Consider the following 21,124-nt stretch of genomic DNA (forward strand, 5'->3'; position numbering starts at 1 on the left):
CTGCAAGGAGATCAACCAGTCCATCCTAAAGGAGATCAGTCCTGGGTGTTCTTTGGAAGGACTGATGCTAAAGCTGAAACTCCAATACTTTGGCCACCTCATGCGAAGAGTTGATACACTGGAAAAGACCCTGATGCTGGGAGAGATTGGGGCAGGAGGAGAAGGGGACGACAGAGGATGAGATGGCTGGATGGCATCACCGACTCAATGGACATGAGTTTGAGTGAACTCCGGGAGTTGGTGATGGACAGGGAGGCCTGGTGTGCAGCAATTCATGGGGTCGCAAAGAGTCGGACTTGACTGAGCGACTGAACTGAACCGAACTGAACTGAACTGAACTGAACTGAAGCAAGATTATAAAATTTGTGCTAGTGGTAAAGAACCCGCCTGCCAATGCAGCAGACATAAGAGACTCGGATTCTATCCCTGGGTAGGGAAGATCCCCTGGAGGAGTGCAAAGCAACCCACTCCAGTATAATTGCCTGGAAAATCCCATGGACAAAAGAGCCTGTCAGGCTATATAGTCCATAGGGTCACAGAGAGTCAGACATTACAGGAGTACTATAACACAAAGTACATTAAGCCAGATCATAAAATCTTAGAAAATAGAGAAATTGGTTTGTGAAATTTTATCAGGGAAGGAAATAATTCTGAATATTATTGTGACTTTCTGTTTATGTGAAAAGTTAACATGGTATTTTTTGGTATACATTCATAGATTTTACTATTAATGTCTTTGTTTAAAAAATCTTTGTGCTATACATTTTACAATTTTCTTCTAGATGGGAAAATTCCAAGTTTTCTACATAGCCTACATTCAAGTGAAAGGAACTACTCTTCCAGTATACCAAGTTTATCATTGCAAAGGTTTTACAATACTGTGGAAGGAACATTCAACTAAGAATTAAAAATCTATTTTAGAGTTCTTAATCTGCAATGCAGTTATTTGTGTTATCTTGCCTGTTTGTTGTTGCTGAAAGTGAAAGTCACTCAGTTGTGTCCGACTCTTTGCGACCCCATGGACTATACAGTCCATGGAATTCTCAGGCCAAAATACTGGACTAGGTAGCCTTTTCCTTCTCCAGGGGACCTTCCCATCCCAGAAGTTGAACTCAGGTCTCCCGCATTGCAGGCAGAATCTTTACCAGCTGAGTCACAAGGGAAGCCCTTCCTCTATTGTCGTTTAGTTGTTAATTTCATGTCTGACTCTTTGTGATCTCATAGACGGTAGCCCCCCAGGCTCCTGTGTTCATGGGGTTTTCCAGACAAGAATGCTGGGGTGGGTTGCCCTTTCCTCCTCCAGGGAATCTTCCTGACCCAGGGATCGAATCCATATCTCCTAGATTGCAGGCACATTCTTTTACTTCTGAGCCACCACCAAAGCCTAGAGAAAATTATGGATAATAGTTATGTTCTATTTACCTTATTAATTAGTTGTGAAGAATAACTGAGCAAAAGCTTGTACTGCCATATGCAGTTGGCCCACTATGTTCTTGGATTCCACACCTATGGTTTCAACCAACCTTGGATTGAAAATATTTGGGAAGTAAAAAAGAACTAATTCCAGAAAGTTCCAAATAGCAAAACTTGAATTTGCCTTGTGCCAGAAACTATTTACATAGCATTTACATTTGTATTTGCAACTATTTATAATTTATATTATAAGTAATCTAGAGATGATACAGAAGGAGGTGCTTAGGCTATACACAAATATGTAATTTTATATAAGAGACTTGAGCATCTCCAGAGTTTGGTATCTTTGAGGGGATCCTATAACCAAACTTATGAGAATACTAAGGAATGACTGTAGATATAAGCAGTTATTCTGGAATTGCAATAGCAGGGCATACATTGCCCTGGGAGAGTTAAAATTGTGATAAATGCATTTTTTCTGAAATGGGGAATTCTAGTAATAGAAGTTGCCCTGGCAATTTTCTTTATGTTATTTATGCAGAAATTATACCCATGGTTTTCATTGCCTTTTCCAGAGTCCTAGAAGACAAATAGATAGGTCTACCTGAGGAAAGAACTACTGCCTAAGAGGCTAGCATTTAGCTATCTATAGGGGATTCTCAAGCTAGACAGTATGCCACATTTTCAAATGTCATTTGTTTTATATGAATTAAATGTGAACGTGGGATATGCCTATGCACTGGGTCAAAGACAAATGGACTTTTCCTGATAGTCCAAAATTGTGCAATCTAGGTATTTGGGGAATTGGAGAAGGAAATGGCAACCCACTCCAGTGTTCTTGCCTGGAGAGTCCCAGGGGTGGGGAAGTCTGGTGGGCTGCCGTCTCTGGGGTTGCACAGAGTTAGACAAGACTGAAGCGACTTAGCAGCAGCAGCAGGTATTTGGGGAAGATCTTTGAAAAATAACATTTTATAAGGTATCATAAAAAGATGAAATTAGAATTGATCATATATTGCTATAGCTCTTTTCTTTGGTGTAAAATAATCACATAATGTATATTAAGAGAAGCATTATAGTCTATATGGTCACAATTCCATAAATGTGATTTCATGAAAAGAATAAAGCTTTGAATGGCTGATCACTACAAAATGTAAACCAAAACGATTTCTCTTCTCAAAGAACAAAGTGGATCCTAATCGGTGCTATAGATATCCGTAACAGGAAACTAAAGCAAATTCTAGCCCTCTTTACTAGAACCCTGTTTTAGATTAATGATTGCATTTATCATTTGAAATAATCATGTGAAGTTATTAATTTTCTCATTGTTGGCTTTGTTCTCTCTATTCATCACAGAAGAATGTCAGTTTTTTTTTAGAAAGAATTTATTTGTTGAATGAATGAAAAAGTGGACTATCATGCAATAATGATCTCACCTATGGTAGATTTAACAGCCTCCATGTTAAAATATTTACTTGCATTTACAACTGTCTTATTTGTTGTAGTTTTTGAATAAAGAGATGTTAATTTACTTATTCTTATATTGTCATAGAAACCTTGGCATAAAACTACTTGGTAAAATCTGATGAAATGGTCATTAAATACATGGATATAAGTACATTTGTTTCAATATAATTTGGGCATTTCACTTCATATATAAACATAAAAAGCAATGAAATGTTACTTAAATGCATTTAATCATTTTTCCTTTTTAAAAGACTCATTTTCTCTAAACAAAATTCAAGTGAAAACGTCTTATATTATTTTAAAATTTTATCATTTTGTAAATTTAATGTTTTATATAAATATTTCAGTTTCAAGCATTTGGGCTTAAAATCATTTATTTAATTTTATTATATAGTTTGTTAATTTTTAAGAACAAACACAGTTAAGAGTGAAAACTCTAGAAAGAAGCTATCAAGTGACTGAAAATGAAAATGATAGTCTACAAGTGAGCTGGGGATTGTGCATAATATGCTCTGATTTTCTATATCTCCTCTCAGATTTCTCTAGCAGTCTAATTTCAATTTCACATGTTTCCCCACTGTCATCTAGAACTTACTGAGCATGACAGATATTGTTGAAATTAATAATCCCAAAGAACATACAAATATCTTTTTTTTACTCTATCGGCTTAAAACTAAATTGTCTTCTTTTTATAGGTATGTTATTCAACAAAGTGTAATGGTCACAATTTTTATGGTATATTTTTCAGTTGATAATATAAGATAGCTTAAAGGGCACATATAATTCTTTGGATGGTAGTGTTTTGCCATCATGATGCTATAGCAGAGGGTAGGTGAGGGGAATATCAACAATCCCAAATTGTACTAAATGACTATGTAGTGGAAAAAGTTACATTTTCCTTATTTAGTCCTCCAAAAAGAGAGTGTCAAATATCAAGACAGGAAGGTAAATAGCGGTAATGATTAACAGGGAAACTTTATGTAGCTGGTAGGGGGAAATGGTAGTTTTAGAATCAGAAAATTTTAAAAATCTGTAGTTTAAATTGTATGTGTATACCATTATGAAGAACAAAGAAGCAAACCCAAAAGATGGTTCTGAAATCTTCTTAATTGCTTTATAATTTTTTAAAAATGTGTTGTAAATCTAATCTAAGTGATTTTAAGCTCAGACAACACTCAACCTCTTACAAGAAAAGGAAAGAAGTAGAATGAGAGTTTTCAAAATTAGAAGATATGGTTAAATAGGTTCAAGTCCTTTAGAAAATCCTGTTTCAGTCTTTCATATAAAGCTCAGTATTTGAACAAAGGGTAGTTTCTCTCTTACTGACCTTCCTTTGGTCACTTCCTCCTTCATTTAATTTTTTATCTAGAAGATGGTAGATATTAGTGTTTTCCTTGGAAAGTTTGGAATATGAGCATTGTACATAGTAGAAGATGATAAATTACCTTGTTAAATGACCTTCTTTTTGATAAATTAACTCGTGTTGATAAGTACACAATGAATCTCTTTTTTTCTTCTGAAGCCATTGTGAGATCCAAGACCCCAAGAAGCCTAATTTCATATAGTAATTTATTTCAAAGATAGTGAAGGACTGGTGACAGAAACTACCAGACAATTTGATTCAGCAGGGCTTACTCAATGGTGAGATTTCTTTGGCTTTTTTCCAACTGTCTTAAATCTGTTTTTTTTTTTTTTAAACTAGAAAATAGTTCAGAAATGAACTATTTATATATTACATTTATCATATATTGCATTTGTATTTATTCATTAACCCTAGAGTAGGACTATAATTTTCTTCTACACAGAACTTGTATTTCTGCATAATGGATATTTCAATGTAATTAATCTGAAATGAATATTTCCTTCATGACTACTTTTTCCACTGTTTTGTTGCACTAATTTTGCTTCTGGATTCTTTAATCATCTATACACCAAGAAATGTGGCTTCTTTGCTTTCATCTTTGACTCTTCAATCTTACACTTTCTTTTCAATACAGTAGCTACAATGACTCCTACAACTTAAGAAAGATCATATCATTCCTATCTAAAAATAACCCAATGGCTTTCATTAAAATAATTTGTAAGGCTATTATTATCAATATGATTTTGATATTGATACTTTGAGTTAATTGAAGCTTCGTTTTTTGGCTTCTTCATGACCAGTTTCTAAAACAATGCATATGTGCTTCATGTGTATTCTAGGAGATGTGGGATCATGATGGCAGAGTAGGAAGACCCTGATCTCACTTCCTCCCATGAATATACCCAAATTACAACCTATATGGAACAACTCTTTCTGATAATGATCCAAGGACTAGCAGAACAACTCTTCTATTAATACAATTAATAATACAAAGAAAAAAAAAATAGAAAACCAAGATGTGTAGGAGGGGAAGACAAGTCAGCACCCACATCCCAGGGGGGCCCATAAGAGAACAGGAATAGCACAAACTCAGAGGTCCTCCCTAAGAAATGAGGGATTTAAACCTCATATTTGGTACCCCAGTCCTGAGAACCAGTACTGGAAAGCTGAGTCCCCTTAATTGGTTTTGAAAAAAATAACATAGCCTATTATGACTTGGAGAGCTAGAGGGCTTTAGGAAATTAAGACTCTGCTTTTAAAGTTTTGTGCACATAAATTGGCTCATTCCAAGTTCCAGTGCAGAGGCAGCAGGTTGAAAAGTGCCTGGAACTCTAGATGGCCTCCCATCCACACATGGCTCTGGCTCCAATTATCCTGCCAAGGTGGTCCCCTCCTCCTGGGAGAAGCCCTGGCCTGGGAAGGGCCCTGGCTCCAGTCACCACCCTGTCACATCTGCCAAAATGGCAACTTCAGGCATGCCCTTGGAGAAGCCCTGGCCCATCCCAGCACCTCCTAACCCTCACCAGGGGCGCAGCCCCTGGAGTGTGATGAGCTGTATATTCAAACCACCTTGCCAAGTGGCTGGCCTGGGCACACTCTGGAAAAAGCCATAGCTCATGCTTACTTCAGCTCCTGCTCTCCCACCTAAGCTACTAGGCGCATGCAGTTTGCATTGGTATGCAAAAATAATAAAATGTAATAAGTATATACCTATCAATAATCACTTTAAATGTAAATACACTGAAATTCTCAACCAAAGGACAGAGGGTGGCTGAATGGATAAAAAAAAAAAATCTATATGCTGCTTATAAGAGACTCACTTCAGAACTAAAGACATACACATACTGAAAATGAAGGAATGGAAAAGGATATTCCATGCAAATAGAAACAAAAAGAAAGGTAAGGTAGCATTACTCATATCAGACAAAATAGACTTTGAAACAAGAACAAAAGACAAAGAAGATAATTACATAATAATAAAGGGATCAATCCAAGAAGAAGATACAACATTTGTAAATGTATAGCCATGTAACATAGGAGCACCTAAACATATAAAGCAAATGTTATCAGGCAGAAAGGGAGAGATTGATAATAATGCATTAATAGTAGGGGACTTTTACTTATATCAATAAATAGATCTCCAAAAATAAAATCAATAAGGAAACAGTCATAAATGATACATCAGGTAGACTTAATAGATAGATGCTGAACTTTCCAACCCAAAATAACAAAATACATACTTTCAAGTGAACATATAACCTTCTCCAGGATAAATCACATGCTAAGTCACAAAACAAGTCTCAATAAATTTAAGATTGAAATCATACCAGGCATCTTTACCAAAAACAAGAGTGTGAAAATAAAAATTAGTTACAGCAAGAAAACTGGAAAAAATACAACCACTTGGAGACCAAACACATACTATTAAAAAACTAGTGGGTCAATGAAGAAATCAAAGAGGAAATTAAAAAATATTTTGAGATGAATGAAACTAGAAACATAATTTTACAAAATTGAAGGGAAATAACAAGATAAGTTCTAAGAGGAAAGTATATAGTGATACAAGTCTACTTCAAGAAATAAGAAAAATTTCAAATAAACACTCTGACTTTACACATAAAAGAACTAGAAAAAGAAAAACAAGGCTGAAATTCAGGAGAAGAAAGAAAATAATAAAGATCAGAGTGGAAATAAATGAAAAAGACACACAAAAAAGACAACCAATGAAATTTAGAACTTTTTTAAAGTAAAGAAAATTGACAAACCTTTAATCCAATTCATCAAGAAAAAAAGGAGAGGGCCCAAATAAATAAAATTAGAAATGAAAGTGTGTTTATAGCCAATATCACAAAAATACATTTATAAGAGAACCTTACAAATAAATTGTATGTCAACAAGTTGGACAACCTAGAAGAAATTAATAAATCCCTCAAAACATATAACCTCCTAAGACTGAAATAGGAAGGAATGGAAAATCTGAACATACTGACTGTAAGTAATGAAATTAAATAATAAAAAACTCCCAGCAAAAACATAGATAATCTGTGTTCACAGATTAGAAGAATTAATATTGTTAAAATATCCATACTACCCAAAGCAATTTCCAAAGCAATTACCCAACTCAATCTTGATCAGAACAGCAAAGACATTGTTCACACAACTACGAAATGTAATCCTAAATTTTGCATGGAACCACATAAGACTCCAAATAAGCAAAGCAGTCTTAAGAGAGAAAAACAAAGCTGGAGGCATTATGCTCCCTGATTTCAAACTATACTGCAAAGGTATAGTGATCAAAACTGTATGTTACTGGTACAAAAGCAGACACAGAGATCAATGGAACAGAATAGAGGGCCCAGAAATAAATCTACACTTATACTATCAATTGGTCCCCAATAATAGAGGCAAGAATACACAATGGGGAAAAGATGATTTCTTCAATAAGTGGTATTGGGAAAACTGGACAGCTGCATGAAAAAAAAATTTTGAAATGGCTACTTCTCACACCATGTAAAAAAAATAAACTCATAAATGGATTAAAGACTTAAATTTAAGACCTGAAACCATAAAACTCCTAGAAGACAGTGTAGGTAATATACTATTTGAAATTGGTCTTAATATTTTTTTGGATCTGTCTCCCCAGGCAAGGGCAACAAAACCAAAAATAAACAAATAGGACCACATCAAACTAAAAAGATTTTGTACAGAGAGAAAAGCATTGACAAAATGAAAACGAAACCCATTGAATGAAAAACGATCTTTGCAAATGATATGTCTGATAAGAGGTTAACATTCAAAATATAGTTAAAGATATGGTTTTTCCAGTAGTCATGTATGGATGTGAGAGCTGGACTATAAAGAAGGCTGAGCACCAAAGAACTGATGCTTTAGAACTGTGGTGCTTGGAGAAAACCCCTGAGTGTCCCTTGGACTGCAAAGAGATTAAACCAATCAACCCTAAGGGAAATCAACCCTGAATAGTCATTGGAAAGACTGTTGTTGAAGCTGAAGCTACAGTATTTTGGCTATCTGATTCGAAGAGCTGATTCATTGGAACAGACCCTGATGCTGGGAAAGACTGAAGACAAACGGAGAAGAGAGTCGCAGAGGACAAGATGGTTAGATAGCATCACTGACTCAATGGACATAAATCTGAGCAGACTCTGGGAGATAGTGAAGGACAGGGAAACCTGGCATGCTGCAGTCCATGGAGTTGCAAAGAGTTGGATGTAACTTAGTGATGACCACCACCAACGACGGCACAATCAAAAATTATAAAGAACTCATACAGCTCAATATCAAAAAAGCAAAAAATCTGATGAAAAAATGGGTAGAGGACCTGAATAAACATTTTTCCAAAGAAGATAAAGGGATGACCATAGGCGTATTAAATGATGCTGAACATCATTATCAATCAGGGAAATGCAAATTGAAATCACAGTGAGATATCACTTCATACCTGTCAGGATGGCTTATCAAAAAGACAAGAAATAACAGCATTGGTGAAGATGTGGAGAAAAAGCAATCCTTGTGCACGCTTGGTGGGAATGTAAATTGGTGCAGTAGCCCTTATACAGAACAATATGGAGGTTCCTCAAATAATTAAATTTGAAAATATATGTACACCCCTATGTGAAGAAAGCTGAGCACCGAAGAATTGATGCTTTTGAACTGTGGTGTTGGAGAAGACTCTTGAGAGTCCCTTGGACTGCAAGGAGATCCAACTAGTCCATCCTAAAGGAGATCAGCCCTGGGTGTTCTTTGGAAGGAATGATGCTAAAGCTGAAACTACAGTACTTTGGCCACCTGATGCAAAGAGTTGACTCATTGGAAAAGACTCTGATGCTGGGAGGGATTGGGGGCAGAAGGAGAAGGGGACAACAGAGGATGAGATGGCTGGATGGCATCACTGACTCGATGGATGTGAGTTTGAGTGAACTCCGGGAGTTGTCGATGGACAGGGAGGCCTGGCGTGCTGTGATTCATGCGGTCGCAAAGAGTCAGACTCAACTGAGCGACTGAACTGAGCTGAACTGAACTGCACTGATGTTCATTGCAGCATCATTAACAATAGCTGCTGCTGATGCTGCTGCTAAGTCGCTTCAGTCGTGTCTGACTCTATTCGACCCCATAGACGGCAGCCCATCAGGCTCCCCCATCCCTGGGATTCTCCAGACAAGAACATTGGAGTGGGTTGCCATTTCCTTCTCTAATGCATGAAAGTGAAAAGTGAAAGTGAAGTCGTTCAGTCGTGTCCGATTCTTCGAGACCCCCTGGACTGCAACCTACCAGGCTCCTCTGTCCATGGGATTTTCCAGGCAAGAGTACTGGAGTGGGTCACCATTGCCTTCTCCTTAACCATAACTAAGTAACCTAACTGTCCATCGACAGAAGAATGTAACTGATTATTGTAATCAGTAAGTAATTGATTCTTGACTGTGATTCCTAATATGTTTGATTATACCTTATAGTAGTTTTTCCTGGATTTTTAAATTGATTTTTGTTGTTTTCATTTCTTTTTGTGGATTGGTCTTCTCTATACCATACATATAATCTTGACATTTAAACAGTCTTTGTCTATATATTGTGTTCCTACTTACACGTTTAACTGAGCAATGTTCAAAATTAATCAGTACTTCAATCTTCAGGCTGATTTTATTACTTTATTTATTTAAGCAATTTAATATATTTTTATTTTAATATCATTTTCAGATTTTCCTACAATTTTGAGTGGGAGATTTCTTGTGTGTGTGTGTTTTTTTTTAATCTGTTGCCGCCCTCATGGATATATTTCCGTCTCTTGTCATTTAAAAATTTTACTTGTATATTCTTCAGTGAAACTTGTCAACTGATGAGAGCCTTATGCCTGATATAGGTTGTAGAGGCAGCAGTTTTTCCCCCAAGTTTATCTGTCTTTTCCCTGCAGGTTTAATTGTTTCTTGACCAATTTGTTTGTTTGTTTCTTGACACAGGTTCCTCTACCCTGAGTACCTGTGAATTCATATTCTATACTTTTTGTTTAGGGTATATTCTTTTTCAACTGATGGCCCAGAGTATGTGGCCTACATCTGTTTGCATTTCCATGCCAAGGTGGAATTTTTTTCTTTCCCTAGTTCACTAATTCTGGTTCTGTTTTCATAGAAGAGATAGCTCCCTTCTGGTTCCTGTGTTTGTGGATAAACTCTGGCTTCTAAGTTCTGGCTTCTTACCTTGGATAAGATCTGTAGTAGTGTTAGCTCTTATTCTTCCTTATTCATGAAACCCCCAGCCTCTACTTGTATATGTGATACTGGAATCCTGTTTACTTAACCTTTGTAGTTTGGGATGTACTTGTGTCTGTGTGTATATCTATCCACTTATCTAACTAGCTATCTAGCTAGCTAGCAATCATCTATCAATCATTTGTTGCATATTGATAACTGTTAAAATTTTGTCCTTATGTATACCTTATAAACCTTTTGGTATATACAATGAGTGGCATTTTGTCAGTACAACTATGAATCTTAATTTCTTTATTCTTGCCTTAGATAATTTTCTTTTTCATTACTTATGTTTAAGCATTTTTTCTATCTCATTTAATGTTTTGAAGGCAAAATATTATATATTTATATAGGAGCATGTTGACATCTATTAATATGGTTGGTTTTAGATTTATTGCCACCAGAATTCTAGTGAGTTCCAGGTGATTAGGAAGAGACACCTCTCCCCACCCCATCTCCACCACACACAGAAAATACGAGTAAATGAAATTTCAAACAATTAATTAAAGATGTAAATTATTATTTGAAGTAGTAAGTTCACACAAAGCAGAAATTCATTGGACAAAACTCCCCTGAGCTTTTCTCGATTCACAAAGCAATGACAATGAGTTATAACTACCAGATCTGAGGCACTCACTTCTCATCCCTTTATACTCACCATTTGGAAAGCCTACCCTGGAAAACCAGGTATGTTTATTTCAAGGATTGTTTACAATCATTGGATTTTCCTGGCTCTTGGACCACACTTAGTGTTAGCACAACCACATACTTATTGAAAAGGTATACGAATCTGTGCATCAGTGTTTGGAATAATTTCTCAGCCTTCAGCTTGCCACTGTCTTGGAAAGCCTGTTTCTCCACAGAACACCACTAATTCTGATTTTTATTATGATTTTTTCTGAATAGTTCTAGTAATGGTTTTGCTCCAAATCCATTATTCTACAGTGTAATTCGATCAGCAAACATTTATTGAGAACTATTTTGCAGTCAGAATGTAGGTGCTGGGGAAGTAGTAAAATCAGGAGTAAAATAATTCCTATCTCAGGTGGAGCTCCTGGTCTGGTAAGTTAACATGGTTGCGTGTTTTTCTCCCTTTTGTTTATTATTGTTGTTAGTATTATTGCTTTAAGCTAAGCTAAGCTAAGTCACTTCAGTCGTGTCTGACTCTGTGCGACCCCATAGATGGCGGCCCACAAGGCTTCCCCATCCCTGGGATTCTCCAGGCAAGAACACTGGAGTGGGTTGCCATTTCCCTCTCCGATGCGTGAAAGTGAAGTCGCTCAGTCGTGTACGACTCTTAGCGACCCCATGGACTGCAGCCCACCAGGCTCCTCCGTCCATGGGATTTTCCAGGCAAGAGTACTGGAGTGGGGTACCATTGCCTTCTCTGTGTTCGACAAATAGTTACTATGATACTGGTATTGATTAAAAACATAAAATCTAAATAAAGGCTTGTATTAGATCCACTATTGTGCAGTGGTCATATCGTGCCCAACTAACTCATGCTGCTCAATCTGGGGTGTTATACTTTAAGGGCAATGTAGACTGTCTTTTACTCAGAAATGACTAGGATGGATGTTGGGGAGATTTGAAACCATGTCATGTGAAAATTTGATAAAAACATTGAAGAAATAAGATGCCTCATAGTAAAGTTGGGAACACTTGTATTCACCAATCCCATGATCTCTTCAGATAACAATGACATTGAAAAGTAGAAAGTCTGTCATCCTCTGTCAATGCAAGTGTCATATTAACTATTTTTCCAGAGCTGGGTAAATGGCTCTGGTACATTTACAAGTTTGTTGTAGGCTCCCAATGGCTAATAGTAGGCATTGGGCCCTCCACTGTTTATTATTCACCAAATTCCAATGCCAGTGGTGGCTCAAGTCTTGTTTACATAAAAGGATGCTAAAGCTACCATTGTATACTAGAGAAGGCCCTTCACATTTGTTTCTGGGCTAATTCAAATGTGAATGGTCTTTAATTTATTTATTTACCAAGGAATAAATTATAGCTTTTCACACTGAGAATAAACTCTTTCCATCTGTCTCTTCTCAAAATTGTGTTGTGCCACGCATGGGGTTTTTGTGAGCTATGGGTAGAGTCACATTTCTTTCTGCTAACTGAAACAAGCTTGTAGAAAGCTAACCATTAGAAAGTTAAATATTTGTTATGGGTTCTACAAATGGAAAATATGAACGTGAAATTAGTTTTTCCTTTTCTTGAAAATATGATCTATCTGTAAAATGGCAAGATACTGATATTAAATGATTTTGCTGCATGATAAATTCATAGCTCTCTACATTGATTTGGGAAAAGGGGATAAAAAGTTGGAAATCTGGCCTCTTATCAAATTTAAATCATTACCAGACAAGATCATGCTAAAGCTCAAATACTGTGGTTTGGAGCTATCTGAATCTATTTCAAATTATCCTTGGGCAACATCAGACAGGTTTAGATTCATTGACTTTATATAAGAAATTACTTTTTGCTTATAGTGGTTCCATCTGTTCTAAGCTGCCATGAACATATCCCACTTGCATCCGTAGCTCCGGGAAGGTGTCTCACAGGTGCACGAGGGGCCACTTGCTGGTAAAACATCGCTGAAGTTCCTTTCCAGCTTTAGTTTTAGATATAACCCATTTCTTAGAGAATTGAAGAGAGAAGCAGAGTGGAAAGAAAAGAAGGCTTTATTCCTCAGAGTCAAAAGAAATTATATTCCTATTCTTTCCTTCCTTTTCCATAGACCATTGTTTACTCTAGTTCAAGGTTAACTTCAAAATATCTCTGGACACATCTTTGTCCTCTTGGGTATGTCATTTCAGTACACTAATGTTTATGCCAGTTCTGGTGAAGAAAATGAAGATAGTGCTCCGCACACAGCTGTAAGATGTAGTCTGAGACACTCCAACACTTTCCAGAAACCTCTCTTTCAATGAAAACTATTCATGAGATCTCATTTTTTTTTACCCTCTACTGCCCTTTTTTGTCTTCCCACTATCACCTTCCAAGAAAACTTCGCATGGTTGACATACTGTATAAATGTACATTTTAAATCATGATATATTCAGAGATCCTTGATTTGCATGTAGGACCTGATATGTACTCAGCACTTAGGCCATAATGGAATATATTTGACATATTGGAAACTAAAAAAAAAAAAAAGGTGCAGTGTCTTTCAGAATTCTGTCTTCTAGTTTGTAAGCATATCTTTATATTAGTGAAAAATTTAGGAATGTTTTAAATATTTATTCTTTCAAAGCAATACAAAATTATATTTTTCTGTTCATCGTGCACTTGTATATTTCACACAAAAGTTTTAATTTTCACAAGCCTATATATTGATGTATAGTCTAAGAAAAGTAGGGTAAAACTTTCCCAGTTTTTAAATCTCTTTTCCTTTGATTTCATCCTCATAATGGCAACTTCATTTCATTTTCATTTTCTTATTTGCCCCCATTTCTCTCTCCTTGTAGTGACCAAGGGCTTGCCAGATGCAGAATGCAACTCTCACCTCCCCTTCCAGATGGGTGTGGGCATGTGGATGTGCTACGGTCTAATCATTGGGCTGAAAGCAGACATGTTCTTTGGCAGCTTCTGGAAATTTTTCTTAAAAAATGGATGTGGTTCTTTTCTCTCATTTTGTCACTGGAAGCCTGGGTATAGGCCATCTTGAACCAGAAGCATGAGGCCACCCCATAAGAGTGTTAGAGCAGTGGCTGGAGAAACCCCAGAGTTGTATTTTGCTATATAGCCATTATGACCAATGCCCTCTGGAGTGAGTAATGTAGCAGCTTTAGGAGCTGGGTCCCTGAGGACTTTGTGGGGCAGAGTCATTATACCAATGTGCTTACTCCCAGAATTCATATGTGTATGAAACAAGCTTCTTGTTAAGGCCATTGTGAATTTAGATTTTAGTGTTAATTGTAGTTGAATCTAATACTGTTTCATATACTCTTTATCTGTAGTAATTTAATAGGCTAGTTGGAAAACAGAAATGCATGCATAAGATGATATAAAACAATGATCAAGTTATATGACAACAGATATAAATATAAAATTTTATTTTCACATATTAGTGGTGGCGATCAGATCTTCCACACCTTAGGAAACATACAAGGTAAGCATATCATAACAAATGACCTAAAAGCAAAAATTAAAATATGCTGGTGATGGAAAGCAGATGAAGAGCCTAAAATAAAGGAATAGAATTGGAGACTGATGAGACATGAGATTAGTGACACTTGTGAAATGGAAATACAAATATCAGAGGGGATACTGACTGTGATGAGGAAGTAGGTAACTGATATTTTACATGGTGAGATCGTAAGATGATTTTTAACTTATGTTTCAAGAGTTATTAATATGTACATATTTTCTCCTTAGAGAAGTTAAAATCACCCAGCTTGTAGATGATAGTAAATTTATCTTATTTTATAATTTCCCTGAAAGTCCTTGTGTTAGTTTTTTAGTAAGAAAAGTGCACAAATGTCCTTAAAATAAGTTACTACCCTTTTTCAGTGAAATTTCAGACTCATTTATATTATGAAGAATTTGAACCATTTACTTTGAATCTTCAGAAAGATTTACTTTCAAGAGTAAAGTTTATTATTATCAAGAGTCTGATAATTTCCTGTAGTAATTCATGGCTACATTTAAAACTTTCCACTCTTGGTTAAGTCTTCCATATCCTTAAGTTAAGTCATGTGGTTTAGGTCAATTTTTCTTGATTGTCTCTTACTATAGATGCAGTTTCATGTCTCATGAAAATAAAAGCAATCATCATTTTAAAGAGAATTCAGTTCCACAATAGTAAAAATAACATCTTTACATTAAAGTATTTACACATTACATTATACTATAATATGTCTGTTTCACTTAATTTTTATAATAATATGTAACAGAATTATTCTTATTATCCTAAGTAATAGCTTGAAATCACTTCTCCTAGAAATTGCTGAATTGAGAATTGAACCCAGCACTTATCATGTGAAATCCAGGGGACTGCAGATGTGAACTAATTTTTATGAAATGTGAAACCTAAATTACACAATTTTAGGAGCCTTCCTAGACTGCTGGGTACCTCTGTCCATGGAATTCTCCAGGCAAGAATACTGGAATGGGTTGTCAGGGCTCCTCCAGGGGGATCTTTCCAAACTAGGGATTGAACCTGCATCTCTTATGTCTCCTGCGTTGGTGGGTGGATTCTTTACTACTGGCACCACCTAGGAAGAATCCTTATGAAAATAGCACAGCATTAAAAACAAAATTAGATTCAGAAATAATTATTTAGAATAAAGAAAGATATAATAGGTAAAACTTTTAAAAAAGCTAACAAATGTAATGAACATTCAAAAATCCATATAAAAATGTAGTAATTTATTAACTGTCTGACCGATGTCTATAATACTTTTTACCCTGAATTTTTTCTGTAGGAAGTATTGTGCATAATCTTTTACTAGTCTCTTCATATGGCAATGATTTTGTGATTTTTTTTTTTATGTAGAACAATAGTTAATTCTATCTTCTAGAATAGTTGATTGAAATTCTTGTGTGTTTTTTTTTTTAAGCTGGATCTGAAAACTTTCAGCTTTATAAGTAATAAGTAACTGTTTAGGTTTATTTTTAAAGTTTGGGAAAACTATCAACTTTGATGTGTAGGCTATAATTTCATGGCTTTGAAGCAGCATGAATGAACCTAGAAATTATCATACTAAGTGAAGTGAGTGGAAAAACAGAAAAGCAGATCTCATATGATATCACTTATAATATGGAATCTAAAAAATGGCACACATGAACTTATTTACAAAAGAGAATTTCAGACATCGGAAACAAACTTGTGTGACCAAAGGGGAGACAGAGAAAGGGATAAATTAGAATTGGGGATTAACAGATACACACTGCTATATATAAAACAGATAAACAATAAGGGCCTGCTGCATAATAATCTATAACGAAAAAAATCTGAAAAAGAATGTATATATAAAGGTGACTCACTTTTCTGTTCCCCTGAAACTAACACATTATAAATCAACTACAATTAAAAAAAAGATTTCTTTGTATTTCAAAGTTACTTATTCGGTAAGCAGTCTTAAATACTCTTGAATTAACCAATTTTTTTCTTTACTATGTCTTTATCGTAAAGGCTTACTGGGAGCTTTGTGTTATTTTGTCTGTCAGTATTTTGTGTCGGATTAGGAAAATTTGTAGGTCTTCAGTAATCTATTTATAAAATGTACTCTTCTTCATCAATTGGAGTTTTAAATAATCCAAGTCTATTCATTATTTCTTTTCAAAATTTGTCTCTTCCTTTTAATGAATTGTTACTTTTAACATGGTCTAGTTCTTTGTCATAATTTACTTCTCAATATCAGAATAAATTCTGTTGCTTTTCTTGCTCATTGTATTATTTTGCTCATATTCTACTAACTTTTAATCAGAATTTTCTTAGTTGTTTTCATAAATGAATTTAAGGATGATTAAAAGAGATATCTTCATTTGTGTCCAAATCAGGAATCTTGAGCTATATAATACTATAATCAAACACTATGATAGTACATATCTTGCTTGATCAATTTATATGTAAGGAATTTTGTCACTGAGCACTCGTATTTTCACATCAACCTGCTGCATCTGTAGGAATTTTGTATGCCTTTTCCTCTGGAACCCCCAGACTTCATCAAGCTCCAATGAGTCAGATGTACTTAAGCGTCATCCATTATTCAGAAACCTGGTAATTTGACTCACAAATATGTAAGCTGAAATAATACAACCATGCTTGTGTTCTACAAAGAGAACTTATGATACAATTCTAGTGTAATTTCCATAAAGAAAAAAAGTACTGGGTACATTTATGGTTTATATGCTGCATTAATTGAGTATATTCCTTTCCTGATAAGAGAGAACTTACATATTTTGATGAGAAACAAATCCTTCACTTGTAACTTTACATGTTTGGTGATTGTAAAACTATCCAAAGGTTAGTTTCTGGCTCCATTCACTTCTTTCTTTTTTTTTTTTCTGTTCTACTATCCACATACTTCTAGTCCTAGGTAGGCCTTCAAAGAAGTGTTCATATCATGGTATTGCCTCTGGCTCTGTCAGTGTTTGGTAGGAAAACTGTGAGAGCCATTCTATGGCTAGCAGCAACCTAACTATACACAGATATCACTGGAAATCTGTAAACTATACTCCAGTAACTCTAAACTACTGTTTCTCCAGATAATTTCCCTTTAGCTGAATCAGAAAAATGTCATTGGTTATTCTATTGTCATCCACAGTAAGGGGATGAAAATGGAGGGAAAATTGGAATAGAAGAAAACACATTTCTTAACAAAATTAAGCTGAAATGTTTAATGTTTAGTATATTTTGCAAAGCCACGTAACCTTCAAGATCCTAGAAGGGGTTGGTACAGTGAAGGGCTCTCGGGTTTTAATAGCTTTGCAGCAAACCTGCGTCTATGCAGTGCTGCCATTTTAAAGATGTAGATTTTATATCTACGATTGGAAAGCTTAACTCTATTGTTGGATAAAAAGTGTAAAATCAGACTTATGACTGAGGTTATTTATAAATCAAATTTTATATGTAATTTGTCAGCTGGTTGGCCATTCTTTATGGGTCTTATTAATGTGTGAGTTCTGGTTTATTTTATCTTGATCTATAGGACACCCACAGCTTGCAATGTATTGAGTAATCTGTTGGTTGTTAATACTTTCCAATAGTCAATGGTCATGCTGCTGCTGCTGCTGCTGCATCGCTTCAGTTATGTCCGACTCTATGTGACCCCGTAGATGGCAGCCCACCAGGCTCCTCTGTCCACAGGATTCTCTAGGCAAGAGTACTGGAGTGGGTTGCCATTTCCTTCTCCAATGGTCATGCTATATGACTTTAAAGTTTTAGTAATGTCCTCTTGCTCTCCTTATTAAGTGTGCCAAAAAGAATCTTGTGGTTACTTGTTTTTCTTCTATTCTCTTTTCAGTTCTACTAAAGTTGCATTATTTTGCAGTGGGCAGGCCAAAATGTTGGTGGGTTACCTGCATGTACTGTAGATTTCTATCAGTGAGTCTTTATAATTGGAACCATCATATTATCACATTAGTGTACACTAAGTTGAATGTGTTTTTTGTTGCAAGTCCATATACACACCCACTATATTCATATTTTCATGTGTCTAAAATAATGTTGCCTGTTTTACTAAATTCTAAAAGAATTATTATTGCATTTTGAAATCCTGCTTCTTTATTTATTGAAGATACCAGTTATATTACTTTTCTTAGATAGTTCAGCATGTGAATAAAAATATATTTTTTGATTGAACTTTTCATCTCAATATTTATTGCAAACTGTGCTTGACAAAAGAGCAGTAAGGTTAAAAATTCTCTACATCAGGCTGGTACCATGACCCCAAATTTCACACAGTTTTTATACTGAAAAAGAAACATGGTTTTCTTAGGGATAGTTTATAATACTTGGTGATGATATATGATAAGGGCTGAGTGTTTATATTACCTGTGTCAGAATTCCCTTATATCTATAATGAACATGTTTGCCAAACACCATAGAATTCCCTGATGAATGTCCTCAGCCTTTTAACTGAGTGACCCAAGGATATGCTATATTTTAATCTCTGCCTGACTGCTACATTCACTTTTCCCAAACATTTTATTTAGCATTTATCATACTTGGTGCCCTCCCACTCTTTTCATCTTTCTTGTTTTATTGATGAATAATGAGAGTGTTAGCACTACTTATCTTGACTAGGGCAAGTGAAGAGTGACTTGCCTAAGAGCCTCTAGCCTGAATCAACTGTATGATTTCTGTGTGTTTGCTTCCAGTTTTAAGCTATGATTGCTTACACCTAACAGTAGTTATAAAATACACATTTATGGGGAAGACTCTAATCTCATAGTCAACGAAAGTAATCTTATTATGTGATGTGACTATAAATGAAGTCACACTTTACAGTGGCTAGTCTGATGCCCATGTAAAACCAAAAGGGTTTAAGACACAAGAAAATTCAGAAAAGAGAACTCAATAGTCATCTTACCTCTGTTGGCCAAATTCCCACCCCATTCCCCCAAATTAGTCCCTATATGGCGAATATTCTTAAAATATGTTAATTCTCACAATTTTAATAGGTTAGCCATCTTTGTGAAAAGCATTTTTCCTAGAGAGAAAGATTATATAACTATGATGGAGATGAAAAACCAAATTCATAGCTATATGATAAACCACACCAGTGTAGGAAAAGGAGAGTTAAAGGAACCTCCAAATGACATTCATTTTTCTGAGAATGACGAGTGGTAAATGTAGGTATCACAGAGTTGTCGTATATAGAAATACTCAAGTTTACATAAAGGGTTATGGTAAATACAGTGTTATCTCTCTCTCTCTGTCAACATAAATGTATATATGTATGTGTATATATATACACATCAGGATACATGTATAAATAGATGTATAAATGTGTATGCATATATAAATATTAGAATAGTATATATTATTCTAAAATAACTGTATATGAGATATGTCGCTGATACTGGTTTTTTAATTTGGAGCAAGCACTGTTATCTCATATTCATATACATGTGGGTATATAAAATACATGCTGTGCTGTGCCTAGTTGCTCAGTCGTCTCTGACTCTATACAACCTCATGCACTGTAGCCTGCCAGGCTTTTCTGTCCATGGGGATTCTCCAAACAAGAATATTGGAGTGGGTTGCCATGCCCTCATGTAGGGGATCTTCCCAACCCGGGATGGAACCCAGGTTTCCTGCATTGCAGGCTGATTCTTTCCCATCTGAGCCACCAGGGAAGCCCCATTTGCCTATATATGTATATGAAAATATATGTGATATATATCACACACACACACACACACACACACACACATATATATATACACACACACAAATATGTGTGAGCGCATGGCAACCCACTCCAGTATTCTTGCCTGGAGAATCCCCATGGGCAGAGGAGCCTGGCGAGCTACAGTCCATGGGGTCGCAAAGAGTTGAACATGACTGAGCAACTGAACACGGCAGCTGCATATATGCAAATGTACTTCCTTCATCAGAAAAAGTCAAACTTTTATAACATGTCTACTGACCAAGCCTCAGCTCTGGTGACTTCAGCACTTTAATATTTTTAAGTCAAACACATTCTTAAAATTGCTGGATTCATCTCATAAGAAGAGATTGTTCTTGCATCTTATCTTTTAAATCTTTATGCTGCATTGATTCTTCCTGAATAAGATTCCAACTCAGAGATGTGTTTTTGAGTTTTATCTTCTGTTTACAAACTCCAGACTGTCTGCTTAGTCACACTGATTGATGTTTAAGCTATCATCAAAGATTTTGCTGAGGCAGATTCAGCAACACATTCTTCTATTTTCTGGTATTGCTTGCAGATGTGTTCACAGTAGAACGTACCAAATGAAATGAGAAGGCATTTTTGTGAATTAACTTTCTCTTATTTTTAGTATATATCTTTAACTATGCAGATTTTATATGGTATTTTATACGGCTTTTGCTGTTTTAACATTATAATTTTACTTCCTCTCTGAGATACAGTAAAAATGCATGTAAAATATATAAAGTAAAAAAAAAAATTAAGAATGAAGA

Source organism: Bison bison, unplaced genomic scaffold, assembly GCF_000754665.1.
Source record: "Bison bison bison isolate TAMUID 2011002044 unplaced genomic scaffold, Bison_UMD1.0 scf7180017864389, whole genome shotgun sequence".
Lineage (NCBI taxonomy): Eukaryota > Metazoa > Chordata > Mammalia > Artiodactyla > Bovidae > Bison > Bison bison.